The sequence below is a fragment of the Mauremys mutica genome, chromosome 2 (genome assembly GCF_020497125.1).
Source record: "Mauremys mutica isolate MM-2020 ecotype Southern chromosome 2, ASM2049712v1, whole genome shotgun sequence".
In the NCBI taxonomy this organism is placed as follows: Eukaryota; Metazoa; Chordata; order Testudines; family Geoemydidae; genus Mauremys; species Mauremys mutica.
Window position 1 is genome coordinate 44,737,041 of NC_059073.1, and position 19,420 is coordinate 44,756,460.

Below are 19,420 nucleotides of genomic sequence, written 5' to 3' on the forward strand. Positions count from 1 at the left end.
TGCCCCCTCTCAGTATTCTCTTCTCCAGACTAAACAAACCTAGTTTTTTCAATCATTCCTCATAAGTCATGTTTTCTAGACCTTTAATCATTTTTGTTGCTCTCCTCTGGACTTTCTCCAATTTGTCAGCATCTTTCCTGAAACGTGACACCCATAACTGGACACAATACTCCAGTTGAGGCCTACTCAATGCAGAATAGAGCAGAAGAATTACTTCTTGTGTCTTGCTTACAACACTGCTGCTATTACATCCCAGAATGATGTTTGCTTTTTTTGCAACAGTGTTACACTGTTGACTCATTTAGCTTGTGAACCCAGAACACTTTCCACAGTACTCCATCCTAAGCAGTCATTTCCCATTGTGTGTGCACGTTTGTTCCTTCCTAAGTGGAGTGTTTTGCATTTGTCCTTATTGAATTTCATCCTATTTACTTCAAACCATTTCTCCAGTTTGTCCAAATCATTTTGAAATTTAATCCTAGCCTCCAAAGCACTTGCAACCCCTCTCAGTTCAGTATCGTCTACAAAGTAAGTGTGCTTTCTCTGCCATTATAAATCATAGATGAAGATATTGAATAGAACCAGACCCAAAACTGATCCCTGCAGAACCCCACTGGATATGCCCTTCCAGCTTGACTGTGAACCGCTGATAACTGGTTGGAAAACCACTCCGAGAGTAGTTATGCACCTTATAGTAGATCCACCTAGGATTGCATTTCCCTAGTTTGTTTATAAGAAGGTCATGCAAGACACTATCAAAAGCCTTAAAGTCAAGATATACCCATCAAGTGCTGCCCCCATCCAAAATGCTTGTTAAGCCTGTCAAAGAAATCTATTGTGTTGGTTTGACATGATTTGTTCTTGACAAATCCATGCTGTTACTTATCACATTATTATCTTCTAGGTGTTTGCAAATTGATTGCACAATATTTGCCCCTTTCCAATCCTCTGGAAACATTCTGGTCTTCCATGACTTTTCAAAGATAATCATTAATGGCTCAGATATCTTCTCTGTCAGCTCCTTGACTATTCTAGGATGTATTTCATCAGGCCTTAGTGACTTTCAGACATCTAACTTGTCTAAGGCAATGTCTACACTAGCACTTTTGTCAGTAAAGCTTTTTTCACACCCCTGAGCGATATAAGTTTACACCGACAGATGTGCTGGTGTGGATAGCGCCACATCAGTGGGACATGCTCTTCCGGTGCTATAGCTGCTGCCACTCAGTGGGGGTGGTTAAATTATGCCAACAGGAGAACTACATACACGGGAGATCTTACCTTGCATCAGTACAGCAGTGCCACTGTAAGGTCTCTGGTGTAGACATAGCCTATGTAATTTTTAACTTGTTCTTTCCCTCTTTTAGCCACTGATCCTACCACATTTTCACTGGCATTCACTATATTAGATTCACTACTAACCTTTTTGGTGAAAAACAAAAAAAAAAGTAATTTAGCACTTCGGCCATTTCCACATTTTCTGTTATTTTTCCCCTCATCTCTGAAGTCCATCACTAACAATAACCAATTAAACTGCACAAATCTTGAAGTTGAGCAAGTATTTGAATCTCTTATTTGGGAAAAGGAAGGAAGTAGTCAAAAATTTGTCAGTTTAATTTTAGTCTCACTTCCCTAGTTGTGTTAATTCATCTTCTTTTAATTTAAAATGTTGGATGCATTACAAACTCAAATAACTTATTTGGCAGTATTAGACATCAGTCTCTAGAGTAACCAAACAAATTTAATGAATATGAAGTCTTATGATGCTTCTAGACTATTATGGTCAATTTAGTCAAGGTATTAAAGGAATCCTTAATCCATAGTTCCAGGTATGTGCAGTAGCTTTGCTTACTAAAAATACTTATGAAGTCAAGGATTAAAATCAGTAGCTGGGCAGCAGCCACATTTCTAAATAAAGTGGGACATTTTAGACTAAAAAAGTAGCCAAGTAGTATTTACTAGGAGTGCAATTCATTGTTCCCGAACATAGAAAAATATCATTAAGTATTCACAAAACCAAAAGAGAAAAAAGCAACTGAAAGTAATATTCTTTCGCCTTATTTTAAATGTATAATGGTTAAGAATTGCTTTCAGAATAACATAGTGGTTCTCAAACTTTTCTACTGGTGACCCCTTTCACACAGCAAGCCTCTTGAGTGCAACCCCTCTTATAAATATATAATAAAAACATTTAACACCATTATAAATGTTGGAGGCAAAGCAGGGTTTGGGGTGGAGGCTCGTGACCCCCCATGTAATAGCCTTCTGATCCTTTGAGGGGTCCTGACCCCCAGTTTGAGAACCCCTGGAATAACGCATCACATTTAAAATTAGACTGTTTCAATAGATCAAATATACACTTCAATATACAAATTACAGAAATGCTAACATACTTAGTCATGCTGACAAACAGAAGATTCGGGCAGTTTTACAAAAAAAATTGTAGTAATCGTATCAAACTGTTTCAAATCTCTTTAAATTTAACCATTTATTCATAGATTTGATTAGAGGTAAGTAGCTGCCCTGGATGAACTAAAAAGACAAGGTGGGTGAAAATGTCTTTTATGGAACCAACTTCTGTTGATGAAAGGGACAAGTTTTCAAGCTACACAGAGCTCTTTTTTCAGGTCTGGGAAAATATAATTAAATACAAGGTGGAACTTAGTTTAGCATAGTAGTCAACACACTTTAAGGCCAGGGCTACACAACAGACCTACCAACCTATATCCACACCACTAAGCAACATAGTTAAAATGGCCTAACCCGCTGCGTAGACATGGCTATGTTGACGGGAGTTTCTCCCGCCAACATAGCTACCGCCTCTCAGGGAGGTGGATTAAACTACACAAACAGTAGACGTTCTCCCATAGGCGTAAGAGCATCTTCACGAACGTGCGGCAGCTGCACTGCTGTAGCACTGTATGTGAAGACAAGCCCCAAGACGTTTCCCAGACCTGAAGAAGAGCTGTGTAGCTTGAAAGCTTGTCTCTTTCATCAACAGAAGCTGGTCCAATAAGAGATATTACCTCATCCACCCTGGCTCTAAAATCTATGGGACCAACATGGCTACAACAACACTGAAAACAACTTTAAACAGATCACATTTGTGCAAAGTCCTCAAATTAAGTAATCAAATATTTATCACTACTTATCTTCCATTTGCTATGTTTATTCAAATGTCTTCATGGAAGCCCAAAGGAGATGAGAGTAATAATAAATGGCGTACCAATTAAGGATTGTGTTTAACGGAAACTTCATACTGATTTGACCAGCCAACATCTATCCTTGTACTTATATAGCGCTTAGGCCCAGATGTTGCAACATGACACACAAGCAAATCCCCACACTCACATGGAGACCCACTGAATTCAAGGGTATTCCACATTTGCACAGAGGTCTGTCCATACACACCAGGCTGCAGGCTGGTCTGTATAGGCACTGTAGATCTAGATCTATATATACACACACAGCTCCAAATAAATCCCTCCTCTTCTGGCAACTGGCATTTATTGAGCCATAGAACATATATTTGCTTCAAAGGATAAGTTGCAACATGCATCATGAATTTTACACACTATACTTAAGCACTCTCTCTTTTTAAAGAGTTAGCAGGGTACTTCAAAAGAGACGCAATCCCTACATGACTGTCACAACCCCCAAAAAAATAAAAACAAGATTACACAAATGTAATCATTTTTCCAAGAAAAAAACCTGTCCTGTAAAATACGGTGCACAAACCCCAAATACATCCCTAAACGCAAATATTTATTTCCGCAGTTACCCAGGATTTGGGGGTTTTAGTTTGAATATAGGGCGATTTATAAGTGAAGTTAAACAACAAAACCAGACAACTAAAGACTATGGGCCCAACGCTGTTCCAGCGAGTGAGAGGTTTACCCGCGGCTGCCACAACCACAGGGTCCTTTCGACGTGACAATAAATACAGGGGAGCTCGCTCCCCTCCAGTCACAATCCACTCCCATAACCGATGCTGTCAAGTTACAGGGAGTCTCCTTCCTCCCGCAGCCCAATACTCGCCTCCCCGCTGCGCGGAACCCCGGGGCCGGACCCGCCGGCCAGGGCAGCAGGGGCTCCAAGCCCTGCGTACGCCCCGTACGGGGAGGCAGGACTGGAGTCCCGCCCGCCGGCACTGCCTGCAGCCGGGCTAGGGGTGAGTAACCCCACCGGCCCGGGATGGGCACTGAGCACCTACAACTCCCAGCGCTGTCGCGCCCGAGCCCCGCCTTTGCCGCCCCGCACGGGGCTGGGGTTGGGGCCGGCACCTTGCCCTGCGGAGATGCAGGGAAACGCCTCCCCACCGCACCGACCTCCCCCAGGAGCAAACTCCCGCGGGCGAAGCTTGTCGGTCGAGAGCCCGAGTACGGGGTCGCGCCCTGCCCCCCCAGGGGCAGCTCCCGCGCCAGCCCGGCGACACGGGCTCCCAACATGGCCGCGGAGCAGCAGCCGGAGCCCAGGCAGCGAGAGCCCGCAAGGAAAGTTTGCCCGTCGCCGCCCGCCTGGCTCCTGCTGCAGCCGAGCCTGCCGGTGCCTCGAGGACACGAGACTCGCCACCCCCAGCCGCGCTACTCACCCAGGCAGAGCGCGGCCCGGCGCGCGCAGCTCTCTCCGCTCGGGCCCCAGCTGCGCTCGCCCCTGCTAACTGCCAGCCGCGTCCCACGCCCGCCCAGCCGCGCTCACACATAACCGTCCCTGGCCGCAGCTGCGGGAGGACGGGCTCCAGGGGCCCCGCCCCAGCCCTTGGGATCTAAGGGGAGGGGCCGCCGCCGCCATCTTGGGAGAAGAGGGGAAGGGCTTCGCAGCGCTTGGCTGGGGGCTACGCCGCTCAGGAGCTTCCCACCGGGCTCTGAGCTGTGGGGAATAGACGAAAGACTCAACTCCTCTTCCCGCACTCACTGGAGAGTCTCCACCCTCTTGATAGACCTGCCTGTTGCCCCCCCCCCTCACTGGAGAGAGAGTCCCCATCCCCAAACCTGCCTGCCCTCCCTCTCTGGAGAGTCCCCCCATAGCCCTGCCCCTTCACTCTCTGGAGACTCTCCACCCGCCCCACTTCACTGGAGGAGAGTCTCCATCCCCAAACTTTCCTGCCCCCAGCCCCCTTCACGCTCTGGGGAGTCCCCCCTACATTCGTTGGAGAGAATCCCCTGTACAGAGCTGCCCTTCCCCAGCTCCCTCACTTGTACAGACTCCTCCAGTGCAGACCTTACCCCAAATCTCCTAATTGGTTGATGCAACTTCTTCCTTATTGTTTTCAAAGCTTTCCTTTAGGGAGGGTTCCTCTTGATGCGGGTGAGTCAATGAACTATTTACAGGGTTTCGCATTGTTCCCACAGCTCATGAGATGACTCTTTATACCTGGAAAAATGTCAAGTTTGAGTTGAATCCCAACACGATGTTAGTGTGGAGCAAATAAAAACAGTGTGAACAACTTCAGTCAGTTTTAAACTTTGGAAATATGTGGATTATTTTGATAAACAAGACAAAATTAAACCTCATCTGCATCTTCTGCTCCTCTGATCACATCTTGCCCTTACTTCACTTGTATGCAGGCTTCTTCCTCATTAAATCTAATGAGACTCTTAGCCCTGTCATCTCCTCCTGCTTTCTTTGATCTCCATGTGATTCTCTTCTGACTGCTCTTTTTGTCTCTTTTGCCTACTCTAGATCTAGACTCAGACTCTTTGCATTTCAGTGCATACAATTACAACAGACTAATACTAAATTATGCCAACCTCCCTCCCCTCTTCAGTAAAACTTCTGGTGATCCAGCCACCTTCCCTGAAATAATTGTTCTATGAAGCACTCATGCAATTCTATGTGTTCTACAAGCTGAACCCTTAGGTTGTAAGATTCTTGAGGCAGATATTTATTAACTATTCAGCACACTTCATCAACTGCAGTGTTTTTCAGCCTTTTTCATACTGGGATCCTGCTCTCATCTAGCCAGGATCTATCTGGCACCCTCCTCCCATTTTGCAATATGTGAAAGGCAGAGAGTAGTTGCATCACCCTTACAGCTAGTCACAGTCCCCAAGCTAGGAACTCGTGATATATTGCAGTGTTTCTCAGCTGATGGTGGGGAGCAGCCCCCAAGGAGGATCATGAAAGGCAATTGGGGGTGAGTGGGACATGAAGCATTGCAAATTTTATTGCAAATCTAATGCAAAAAAAAAAATCATCTTCCCTCCCTTCCTGCACATCCTTATCCTTCCACATCAAGGTCCGTCAACCTCGTGAAACACACACACATTATATGGGCAGATCACTGTTGTCAATGATAAATTTACTGTCACAGTAAAAAGTGGATGGGGGTCCTGAAAATTTTTTATTTTGAATAAGAGCTCGCCAAACTGATCTATTGTATTGCACCCTGTATACTAAAATGCTGCATAAAGGATCTAATTTTCCCAATAGAATCCTTTACTCTTGTTTTAAATGACTACTTGAGTTGCCTGCCCAAGTTTTTCAGTACAACATTTTCAATCTTTTTTTCTGGCAACCCAGTTGAAGAAAATTGTTGATGCCCACAACCCAGCGGAGCTGGGGATGAGGGGGTGGGGGTGTGGAAGGGGCTCAGGGCTGGGATAGAGGCGAGAGGTGGGGCCAGGAATGAGGGGTTCACAGTGTGGGAGGGGGCTCTGGGTTGGGGTAGGGGGTTGGGGTACAGGAGAGGCTCAGGGCTCTGGGGGGGTGGTGCAGGCTCTGGGGTGGGGCCGGGCATGAGGGGTTTGGGTGCAGCAGGGGACTCTGGGTTTGGGGGGGCTCAGGGCTGGGGCAGGGGGTTGTGGTGCGGGAGGGGGTCAGGGCTCTGGGCTGGGGGTGCAGGCTCTGGGGGGATGGGGATGAAGGGTGCAGGAGGGAGCTCTGGGTTTGAGGGGTCTCAGGGCTGGGGCAGAGGGTTGGGGTATGGGAGGGGGTCAGGGCTCTGGGCTGGGGTGCAGGCTCGGGTAGGGCCAGGGATGAGGGGTTTGGGGTGCAGGAAGGGGCTCTGGGTTTGGGGGGGCTCAGGGCTGGAGCAGGGGATTGGAGCACGGGGTTGGGGCACGGGCTTACCTCAGGCGGCTCCCAGTCAGCAGCGGCGTGGGGGTGCTAAGGCAGGCTTCCTGCCTGTCCTGGCACCGTGGACCGCACTGTGCTCCAGAAGCGGCCAGCAGCATGTCCAGCTCCTAGGCGGAGGAGTGCAAGCAGCTCTGTGCGGCTCTCGCCTGAAGACACCACTCCCCTTCCCAGCACCCATTGGTCGGAATGCAGAGCCCATGCTCGGGATGGGGGCAGTGCGTGGAGCCCCGTGGCCCCCCCATTTAGGAGCTGGACCTGCTGCTGGCCACTTCCGGGGTGCACCGTGTCAGAACAGGTAGGGACTAGCCTGCCTTAGCCGGGCAGCACCGCCGACGGGACTTTTAATGGCCCAGTTAGTGGTGCTTACCAGAGCGACCGTGACCCAGTGCCTTACATTCCACGACCCAGTACTGGATCGTGACCTGCAGTTTGAAAACCACTGTTTTAGGCAACCCATTTGTGCTAATCCCTTGGTTTTAGGGTTACCACCTATTCTAAGATTTCTAGCACCTCACTATTTTTATAGGATAAATTGTGCAAGCAGTAGAGGATGTTCACAGACCCTGAAATTGCTTTTTCAAGCCTACGGAACACTTTGGGAGATGATAATATTTTTCCTGCAATATAATTGTTATACACAGATTTGACCACATTGTATCACAGCCTAATGACACAACATCAAAATGTACAAGTTTGTGCTGTGAGAGAAACTCAGAAAAATAGCAACAACATTTTTAGTTCATTAAGAAGGTTTACTTATATGAAGACAGTAGGGTTTGGGTTCTCCAGTTTTCATATTCACCTAATTATTGGGCTGTGAAATTACTGGCTTTTTGGCAGAAAAGAAATGGCTCCAAATCCTTCATCTATGAAAAATCCAAATTAAGAAACTAACTGGTGGAGTGTCCAAAGGGAAGTTTTTGGTATTTCTCCCCCAGAGCCTTGGTTTTAAAGATGACTGCATTTTTTAAAAAAAAAGGAACAAATTCTACCTTGGCCCAAGTGGCCACAGTGAAACCTGGTCTGTTATGCTGTATGGGGTTAAGGTGGAAGGGCAGAATTAGGGAGGCTGCACAAGGAGTGTGCACCTATTGCTAAGACTAAGATTTTGTCACAAAATGACTTCCAGAGACCTCTGTGACATTTTTGCTTCAGCCCCAGGGTGGCAGGGCAGGACCTGTTGTCGGCCAGTGGGGCCCACCTGCAACTCCCAGCCACTACGGAAAGCAGAGGCCCCCTCACAGTCCCCAGCCAGCACCACAGGTGGCAGGGGGCCCCTGTCCCTCCAAGCCACCACTGAGAGTAGCGGAGGGACCCCCACAGCTCCAAGCCTCTGCCGTAGTTGGGGGCACCCCGCAGCTCCCAACTGCAAGGAGTAGACCCCACAGCTCCAAGCTGCTGCCAGCGGCAGGGGGGACCCCACACTTTCAGTCACTGTGGCTGGGGGGAACCCTGGAGCCCCAGCAGCTCCTCCCCCACTTCAATGGAGCTGGGTCAGTTCATATCAGGTGAGTATCTGGTTCCAGGTTTCTACCACATTCTACTTCTATTAGTGGGTGAACAGCAGACATCCACTTTTTTCCATCCATGTTGCAATGGTGATCCAATATCTGGCTTGCCTGTATGCGAAGACTTCCAAATCTTTGTTTGCCAAGATGCTCTTTTGATATGATCTTCAAAACTGCCCTCACATGATGGGGGTTTGGCCAGTGACTAGTCCTTTTTGGTGGATAGATGGCAGCACAAACAATTCAGGTCTCTGAGGGTCTCCTTTTCTTTCTTGCTCCGGTCATACAGCATTGCTATCAACTTCCTTGCTGCAGAAATTGCAGCTTGTCCATCTGTGACACAGAGGCTTATTGGTGGTTTACTATTCTGTGTCAGCAACACTTGTCAGGCCTAACATACTCAGGCTATGGCTACACTTACGGTTTGCAGCGCTGGTAGTTTGCAGCGCTGGTCATCCAGCTGTGCAGGGCCAGCGCTCCAGTGTGGCCACACTGACAGCTACCAGCGCTGCAGTGTGGCCACATTGGCAGCATTTCCAGCGCTGTACTGAGAGGTGCATTGTGGGCAGCTATCCCACAGAGCACCTCATCCCGTTTTGGCGCCGTTTTGGCGCTGAGTATTGTGGGAAGGGGAAGGAAGTGTGTGGGTCATTCCGCTTCCTGTTCCAACGCCCCGTGGTGCATCGCTTCACTTCCCAGCAGTCACAGTTTCGCCGTCCACGTTTCTTGCCATTGTGAGTTCAGCACGCTGTGAAATGGAGCCTGAGCTGCTGAGGAATTTGCTGCTGACTGTCGCCAGCACATCACGTTTGGCAGTTGAGCTATTCCTCCTTCAGCTCCAAAGTGACAGTGAGGAGTCCGATGATGATATGGATTTGCCTAAAGCGGGTGACATGAAATTGCTTGTGGCGGGTAACGGAAATGCTCAGCACCGTGGAACGCCGCTTTTGGACTCGTGAGACAAGCAGTGAGTGGTGGGATCACATTGTCATGGAAGTCTGGGATGACGAGCAGTGGCTGCAGAACTTTCGTATGAGAAAAGCCACTTTCATGGGACTGTGTGCTGAGCTCGCCCCACCCTGCGGCGCAAGGACACAAGATTGAGAGCTGCCCTGACGGTGGAAAAGCGGGTGGCTATTGCAATGTGGAAGCTGGCAACTCCAGACAGCTACTGGTCGGTCGGTCGGGAACAGTTTGGGGTGGGAAAGTCGACCGTTGGAATCGTGTTGATGCAAGTTTGCAGGGCCATTAATCGCATCCTGCTGAGGAGAAACCGTGACTGTGGGGAACGTGCAGGACATTGTGGATGGCTTTTCAGAAATGGGTTTCCCTAACTGTGGAGGGGCAATAGATGGGACGCATATTCCTATTCTGGCACCACCCCACCTAGCCTACGAGTACATTAATCGCAAGGGGTATTTTTCTCTATGGTTTCTCCAGGCGCTTGTGGATCACCGTGGGCGTTTCATTGATATTTACACAGGCTGGCCTGGAAAAGTGCATGATGCACGCATCTTTCGGAACAGTGGCCTGTTCAGGAAGATGCAGGAAGGTACATTTTTCCCAGACCGAAAGATCACAGTAAGGACGTTGAAATGCCCATTGTGATCCTTGGGGACCCCGCTTACCCATTAATGCCTTGGCTCATGAAAACCATATACAGGGAAGCTGAACAGGAGCCAGGACCGTTTCAACTACAGGCTGAGCCGATGCCGAATGACTGTGGAGTGTGCTTTTGGCCGTTTAAAAGCTCGCTGGAGATGTCTATATGGGAAGCTAGACTTGGGGGAAAGCAGCATCCCTGCGGTTATATCTGCGTGCTGTACCCTCCATAATATTTGTGAAGGGAAGGGTGAAGCATTCAGCCAGGCATGGACCAACGAGGTGCAAGTCCTGGAGGCTGAATTTGCACAGCCAGACAGCAGGGCTACTAGAGATGCCCACCACAGGGCAACAAGGATTAGGGATGCCTTGAGGGAGAAATTTGAGGCTGAAAGCCAACAGTAATGTTTTTTTGCCTTGACCAGGAGCGGCGTGCACTGGTTACAGTGCTTTTAAGTGCCTGTGTTTTCTTTGATGTTTGTTACCTGTGTTTTCATTGGGGTTTGTTATCTTTCACTTTATGCAATAATAAAAACTGATTCATAATCAAAAATCATGTATTTAAAAAAAAGGAAGTACACGGGCAGGGGGGTTGGTTGTTGAACTGTACATTCATAGTTTTTCATATGTACTGCCAGGAGTGCTGTGCACCTCAGGATTGTACTGTTGCATGGTGATGGGGGTTGAGTGCAGAGGGTAATGGTCGTAGTTCTCTGGGCTCATAGGTGACCGTACAGGTGTCGGGGGCAGCTGGTGATGGTGTAGGTAAGAACCTGGATGCTGGGGAACGGGACTTGGAGCTGACATTGGTGCATAGGGGACAGAGGTTTGGGCGGGTGGGGGTTTCGCACGTTAGTGCTCTGCCTGCATTGCTACCAGTGACTGCATACAGTCTGTTTGGCGCGCAATGAGGTTTATAAGCTGCCTCGTGGTTTTCTTCAGCGTCAACGCCTTTCTCCTGCTTTCTGTTTGCCTCCAGTGATGCATCTTTTCTCTCTCATTCCTGCGCATTTTTATTCTCTGTTGCACACTGGTTCATAACTGCCTTCACCAGTTCTTCTTGCTCTTGTTCGGTTTCCTCCTCAGGTTTTGCAGCTTTTCTTTCAGTCACTGATAAGACTGGCCCAGGACTACTCAAGGTCACTGTAAAAATGCAGCAAATGATACATTTTAAGAGAGCTTCCATTGTGTATAATCTGAAGTTATTTTAAAGTCTCACAAGCATTCCTCACACATTTCAGCAACTGCTAGAGAAATTCACAGCCTCCCAGAAATGGTAATGGTAATTAACCCTGGGGTTTCCTTCCGCGGTGGTGCTCGAGCAGGGTGCTGGTGCTTTGTTTAAATGCAGCACCTCCATCTCCCTCAGGAATTAACCCTGGGGTTTCCTTCCGCGGTGTGCTCGAGCAGGGTGCTGGTGCTTTTGTTAAACGCAGCACCTCCATCTCCCTCAGGAATTAACCCTGGGGTTTCATTCCGCGGTGTGCTCGAGCAGGGGTGCTGGTGCTTTGTTAAACGCAGCACCTCCATCTCCCTCAGGAATTAACCCTGGGGTTTCCTTCCGCGGTGTGCTCGAGCAGGGTGCTTCTTGCTTCATGGCTAGGCTGCCTGTTTCGGGGCTTTGTTAACCCTGGGTTCCTGGGGTTCCTGCCTGCCGCGCTATGCAGTTGGGGAAACCAGCACTGAAACACTCCCTCCATTTCCCATAGGAGTTAATACTGGAAGATATCTCCCTTCTGCGGGTTACCAAAGAAGCAAGGGAGGGTCTCCTACAACATGCGGATTCCGCCCGGGTCCTTATGCAGCGTGCCTCTGTGCAAGCATGGTTCCCCCCACCCATCCTGGAACAGTGGCGCGGACGCGTTAGCCTGAATGGGACAGGGACCACAATGGCTCTCCCTTTAAACTTGGTCACGCGAATTGCCTATGCTCTTGCAGAAACTTTTGAAGAGATTACAGAGGCAGATTACTGCGACGTGATAGACCACATCAATGGGATATTCCATGTCAAGGCATGCAGGGCATGCAGCCATACCATCCCCCCTACTCTCCCAAAACCTTTGCATTGCAATAAAAGCTGCTTACCTGGGACCTGCTCCTGTGATTCTTCTGCACCAAGTTCCAGGGGCTGCGACTGGCTAGCTTCCTCCTGGCTTGAGAAGAGCTCCTGACTGCATGCCTCCTCCGGGCTGGCTTCCCCCACCACAGTAGCCTCACTGTCTGCCTCCCCCTCCCCCTCCTCTACCGGCTCTGAACTGTCCATCGTGTCCTTGGATTTACAGAGGGGTCACCCCCATAAATCGCATCCAGCTCCTTGTAAAACCAGCAGGTCGTGGGGGCACTGCCGGATCTGCGGTTTCCCTCGCGTGCTTTGCAATAGGCACTCCGCAGCTCCTTTACTTTTACCCTGCACTGCACCGCGTCACGCTCATGGCCCCTTTCCATCATGGCTCTCGATACATGGGCAAAGGTATCATAATTCTTACGGCTAGAGCGCAGCTGTGCATGAACAGATTCCTCCCATCAAACACTGATGTGGTCCATCAGCTAGCCATTCATCCATGCTGGGGCTCGTTTGCCACGTGGATGCATGGTCACCTGTAAAGATTCACTGATTGCATTCCATACCTGGCTGAGCAAACAGGAAGGGGATTTTTAAAATTCCCGGGGCATTTAAAGGGCGGGTCACCTGAGGCCAGGGAAGTAGAGTCTGACCTGATGAGCAGAGTGGCTGAACAGGCATTCTGGGATACATCCTTATACCCTGGAGGCCAATCACAGCGCTGGTGTGTGGCCACACTTGATGACCAGCGCTGCAGCACCAGCGCTGGAATCCTTATTCCCCATGCCGAGAGGGGTGTTCGGCCAGCGCTGCAGCCAGGGAGTTGCAGCGCTGGAAGTGCCTTGCAGGTGTGGCCACTTACTAATTGCAGCACTGGTGGAGGCTTTCCAGCGCTGCAAATCGCCAGTGTAGCCATACCCTCAATATACTCCAACTCACTGTTGTCATAATCTGTATCTAAAAGGTGTTGTGTACTGTAAGGTATCACATGCAAACTGGTGACACACTGGTCCTGAAAATCATTGTGTGGTGTAAAAACAACGAGGAATCCTTGTGGCACCTTAGAGACTAACAAATTTATTTGGGCATAAGCTTTCATAGACTATAACCCACTTCATCAGATTCATGGAGTGGAAAATACAGTAAGCAGGTATAAATATACAGCATATGAAAAGATGGGAATTGCCTTACCAAGTGGGGGGTCAGTGCTAACAAGACCAGTTCAATTAGGGTGGATGTGGCCCATTCCCAACAGTTGACAAGAAGGGGTGAATATCAACAGAAGGAAAATTACTTTTTGTAGTGCTAATGAGGCCAATTCAGTCAAGGTGGATGTGGTCCATTCCCAACAGTTGACAAGAAGGTGTTAGTATCAACAGAGATAAAATTATTTTTTGCAGTGACCCAGCCACTCCCAGTCTTTACTCAGGCCTAATTTGATGGTGTCAAGTTTGCAAATTAATTCCAGTTCTGCAGTTTCTCGTTGAAGTCTGTTTTGATGTTTTTTTGTTGAAGAATGGTGACTTTTAAGTCTGTTACTGAGTGTCCAGGGAGATTGAAGTGCTCTCCTACTGGTTTTTGAATGTTACAATCCTTGATGTCTGATTTGTGTCCATTTATTCTTTTGCATAGAGACAGTCCGGTTTGGCCAATGTATGTGTCAAAGGGGCATTGCTGGCACATGGTGGCATATATCACATTGGTAGATGTGCAGGTGAATGAGCCCTTGATGGTGTGGCTGATGTGGTTGGGTTCTATAATGGTGTCCCTTGAATAGATATGCGGACAGAGTTGACAACGGGGTTTGTTGCAGGGATTGGTTCCTGGGTTAGTGTTTCTGTTGTGTGGTGTGTAGTTGCTGGTGAGTTGCTTCAGGTTGGGGGGCTGTCTGTAAGTGAGGACTGGCCTGTCTCCCAAGGTCTGTGAGTGAGGGATCATCCTTCAGGATAGGTTGTAAATCCTTGATAATGCACTGGAGAGGTTTTAGTTGGGGGCTGTAGGTGATGGCTAGTGGCGTTCTGTTACTTTCTCTGTTGGGCCTGTGCTGTAGTAGGTGACTTCTGGGTAGGGTGACCAGAGAGCAAGTGTGAAAAATCGGGACGGGGGTGGGGGGTTATAGGTGCCTATATAAGAAAAAGCCCCAAAAATCAGGACTGTCCCTATAAAATCGGGACATCTGGTCACCCTACTTCTGGGTACCCTTCTGGCTCTGTCAATCTGTTTCTTCACTTCCCCAGGTGGGTACTGTAGTTTTAAGAACGTTTGATAGAGATCCTGTGGGGGTTTTTCTCTGTCTGAGGGATTGGAGCAAATGCGGTTTTATCTTAGGGCTTGGCTGTAGACAATGGATTGTGTGATGTGGTCTGGATGAAAGCTGGAGGCATGTTGGTAAGTATAGCGGTCAGTAGGTTTCCGGTATAGGGTGGTGTTTATGTGACCATCGCTTATGTGTACTGTAGTGTCCAAGAAGTGGATCTCTTGTGTGGACTGGTCCAGGCTGAGGTTGATGGTGGGGTGGAAATTGTTGAAATCAATGTGGAATTCCTCAAGGGCCTCCTTCCCATGGGTCCAGATGATGATGATGTCATCAATGTAGCACAAGTAGAGTTGGGGTACTAGGGGATGAGAGCTGAGGAAGCGTTGTTCTAAGTCAGCCATGTGTACGGGGAGTGTACAAAGAGATATAAATATGTGCTAGAATTATGTTTGTTTGCCAAGCAATGTATAAGCCAAGTCTGCTTTAGACAAAGAAATGTATTTGCTTGTCTGACATTTGCTTGCCTGGTTGTTGGGCAGAGACATTGAAGTTACTTTTACATAAATGGTAAGCAAAGTCATCAAATTAGTGAGTAAGGGAGATAGCTCTTTCCTATCACAATGGGGAAGGAGATTGCTAAAATTAACATGTTGTCAACTCCCTGGTGGACACAACAAGCTGAGCCCCCAGGGGGACTTCCTGCCTCCTGAGGCACAGTCATGGAACTTTGGAAGATAATAAGCAAGGACACAAAGTCATTTTTGCATCTGTAATGGAGACATTCACCTCTTGAGTGCCTCCTAATGCTACATGCGGTACTGCAAGCCTTTTTCCTCTCCTGGCGCCCCCTATAGGTTGTTGACCTCATTTGGCGGATCTTCAGTAGCTCAGCCCTCCGGCTGAGTCACGAGATCAAAATGAACCCCTTCCGGGTTTTGACATTTGTCATTTAACATTAAACACAGATGTTTTCCCCCCAGTATCAATTAGGGATGACACAGAGTCACATCCTGTTAATGCATGTACTGCAGGAAGTATGTTGGAGAAGTCAGGAGTGAGTGTGTCACAAGTTGCATGCAGAGGTATGAAGCAATACTTGTCAGTTGTGCTGGTAATGGTGCCTGTTTCAATCCACATGGTATATGTGCATTCCATTTTTGGAAAGTAGTGAACAGAAAGGACCAAAACAACTGTATCAGGTGACATAATTACCATGGTTCCTTTGACACCAAGAGAACAAAAGCTATATGAGCACATACAGCATGCATAAGAATGGCCATACTGGGTCAGACCAAAGGTCCATCTATCCCAGTATCCTGTCTTCCGACAGTGACCAATACCAGGTGCCCCAGAGCAAATGAACAGAACAGGTAATCATCAAGTGATCCATCCCCTGTTGCCCATTCCCAGCTTCTGGCAAACAGAGGCCAGGGACACCATCCCAGTGCATCCTGGCTAATAACCATTGATGGACCTATCCTCCATGAACTAACCCAGTTCTTTTTGGAACCCTGTTATAGTCTTTGCCTTCACAACATCCTCTGGCAAGGAATTCTACAGGTTGACTGTGCATTGTGTGAAGAAGTACTTCCTTCTGTTTTAAATCTGCTGCCTATTAATTTCATTTGGTGACCCCTAATTCTTCTGTTATGAGGAGGAGTAAATAACACTTCCTTATTTACTTTCTCCACACCGGTCATAATTTTATAGACCTCAATCATATCCCCCCCTTAGTGGTCTCTTTTCCAAGCTGAAAAGTCCCAGTCTTATTAATCTCTACTCAATTGTCAGCCATTCCATACTCCTAATAATTTTTGTTGCTCTTTTCTGAACCTTTTCCAGTTCCAGTATATATTTTTTGAGATGGGGCAACCACATCTGCACGCAGTATTTAAGATGTGGGCGTACCATGGATTATATAGATGCAATATGATATTTTCTGTCTTATTATCTATCCCTTTCTTAATGATGGCCAACATTCTGTTAGCTCTTTTTGACTGCTGCTGCACTTTGAGTGGATGTTTTCAGAGAACTATCCACAATGACTCCAAGATCTCTTTCTTGAGTGGTAACAGCTAATTTAGACCCCATCATTTTATATGTATAGTTGGGATTATGTTTTCAAATGTGCATTACTTTGCATTTATCAACATTGAATTTCATCTGCCATTTTGCTGCCCAGTCACCTAGTTTTGAGAGATCCTTTTGTAGCTCTTCGCAGTCTGCCTGGGACTTAACTATCTTGAGTAGTTTTGTATTATCTGTAAATTTTGCCACCTCACTGTTTACTCCTTTTTCCAGATCATTTATGAATATGTTGAATAGGACTGGGCCCAGTAAAGACCCCTGAGGGACACCACTATTTACCTCTCCCCATTATGAAAACTAACCATTTATTCCTACCCTTTGTTTCCTATCTTTTAACCAGTTATCAATCCATAAGAGGACCTTCCCTCTTAGCCCACGACAGGTTACTTTGCTTAAGATGCATGCAGAAGAATCCTTATGTCCACTTCCTCCTGAGTATTGTACAAGTCCTGGGCTTCTTAAACACCTATACTAGTAATGGACTTTACTTCTTCACCATTGGAAAAGCCTCCAGCATGAAGGCATGTTTGTGTTGGGTGTGCTCCTACACTCTCGTGCATTTTGACCCATATATTCACAGAGGAATTTTTCAAATGGCTGCTTCTTGGAGGCCATGTGTAGAATTTTTTTCCATGGATGTACAGGATGTCCACCAATCACCTGGTATTTCTTGCATCTAACTTATGTCCTGTCTGGCACTGTCTTTGTGCAGTTTTCACGTAGTTATTGTTGTCATATCTGTCAAACGTTTTGATGACAGAATTAGCTTTTTCAAATTCTTTTAGGACTGCCTCAAGTACTCAGCAGCCAGTTCATTGAATGCAAGGAATTTGTCTCCAGTCATCATTTGTATGACAGGCATGGCATCTCTGATGTACAATGTGGTTTCTTTGTTGCATGCTTTTAGCTCATAGATTCTTTCATCTTGAACTTCCAGCTGATGCTCTAATTCAGCTCTGTCTGTTCTTCTCATTGTTCCATCACCACAGAAGAGGGACACAGGCACTGGTCCAAGTGAGTGATTAAGAACAGTTGCCATTGAAACATCATCTCTGTATCTTGCTAAGAATAGGGTTCTGCAGAAAACAATTTCTGGGTTGATAGCTGCTGTGATTGTCCCTCCCTTGCCAAAGTTAAATATGGTTTTATTGGCCATGTCAGTAAATGTTTTGATGCCAGATTTCTTGACTGGGCTGAAGAAGCTACGTGTCCTATCAGAATCAAGCCACCTTTCACAAATCTCTGCATTTGTTCTTCACCAATATCAGCTATTTTCAGATCTCTTGTACATCTGACGTTACATGCAGTCCAGCAGGTATCTTGATAAGCACCTCTGGATGTGATTCAGGGTCAAACAGGTTATAGAATCACAGAATATCAGGGTTGGAAGGGACCTCAGGAGGTCATCTAGTCCAACCCCCTGCTCAAAGCAAGACCAATCCCCAGACAGATTTTTGCCCAGATCCCTAAATGGCTCCCTCAAGGATTAAACTCACAACCTTGGGTTTAGCAGGGCTATGCGCAAACCACTGAGCTATCCCTCAGAGAACTGTTATGCTGTACTGGCAACAAGCAATGAGGAATTACCCCCAAAGGTGGAGGAGGAGAATCCATGTACCCCCAAGGCTGGGAGGATCACAGCCACCACTTCTAGGAGGAAACATAGGGTAGTGGTTGTTGGTGACTCTCTTCTGAGGGGGACAGAGGCACCCATCTGTCGCCCTGACATGGCATCCTGGGAGGTATGCTGCCTGCCAGAATCCCGTATCCGAGATGTTACGGAGGGATTGTTGAGGATCATCTGGCCCTCTGACTACTACCCCATGCTACTCATCCATGTGGGAACCAATGATACTGTGAGGTATGACCCTCAGCAGATCAGAAGTGACTACAGGGCTCTGGGAGTAAGGATGAGGGAATTCGGAGCATAGGTAGTGGTCTCTTCAATCCTTCCAGTCAAGGGTAGGGGCCCAGGCAGAGACAGTTGCATCCTGGAGGTGAATGCCTGGCTGCGAGGATGATGTCACCAGGAGTTGTTCAGTTTCCTTGACCAAGGTCTGCTAAACAGAGATGGGGTCCACCTGTTGAGGAAGAGGAAGAGCATATTTGGATACTAACCTAGTGAGGAGGGCTTTAAACTAGGTTCGAAGGAGGCAGGTGACCAAAGTCCACAGGTAAGTCAAAAACATGGAGACCTGGGAGAAGGGTCAGAATCTGGGGGGAGCATGGGCTGTTATAACAGGGATAAGGGAGAAACAAGACAGAACTGGGGTGAGGGGGAAATCTAATCAGTATCTTAGATGTCTGTACACTAATGCGAGAAGTATGGGGAATAAGCAAGAACTGGAAATGCTAATAAATAAACACAACTATGACAGTTGGCATCTGTGACAGGTTGGATCACAAAAAACCCCTTAGGAACTGCCAACTGATGTGCTGAGACTACCTCTGAGTCCGTTTTCCCTGGCAGCTTGGGACTTCAGTGCCCTGCCTGGTTTGAGCCAGACACGCTAGCCTGCTGCAAACACAGACCCAGTCTAACCCACATCCCCAAAGACTGCAGGCTTAACTGAAAACAGCTTAAGAAGAGTTCCTGTCTCCAACACTCAAATGGCCATTTCCCAATGGGATCCAAACCACAAATAAATCAATTTTACCCTGTATAAAGCTTATACAGGATAAACTCATAAATTGTTCACTCTCTATAACACCGAGAGAGAGAGATGCACAGCTGTTCACCCCCCCCAGGTATTAATACATACTCTGGGTTAATTAATAAGTAAAAAATGATTTTATTAAATACAAAAAGTAGGATTTAAGTGGTTC

At 47.5% G+C, this 19,420-nt stretch overlaps 1 protein-coding gene across 2 annotated transcripts in view; it reads right to left on the reverse strand.

The window, feature by feature from the left end:
- Nucleotides 1-5,245, reverse strand: part of PLEKHF2 (pleckstrin homology and FYVE domain containing 2) — a 32,686-nt gene extending 27,441 nt beyond the window's left edge. Inside the window, exon 1 of one of the 2 annotated variants that reach the window (XM_045005350.1) lies at nt 5,226-5,245. The gene's annotated coding sequence lies outside the window, so the exon portion shown is untranslated. Of the gene's footprint in view, nt 1-4,591; nt 4,742-5,225 lie in introns of those variants that run through there. The other variant, XM_045005348.1, reaches the window with a different exon arrangement.
- Between the last annotated feature and the right edge of the window lie 14,175 nt (nt 5,246-19,420).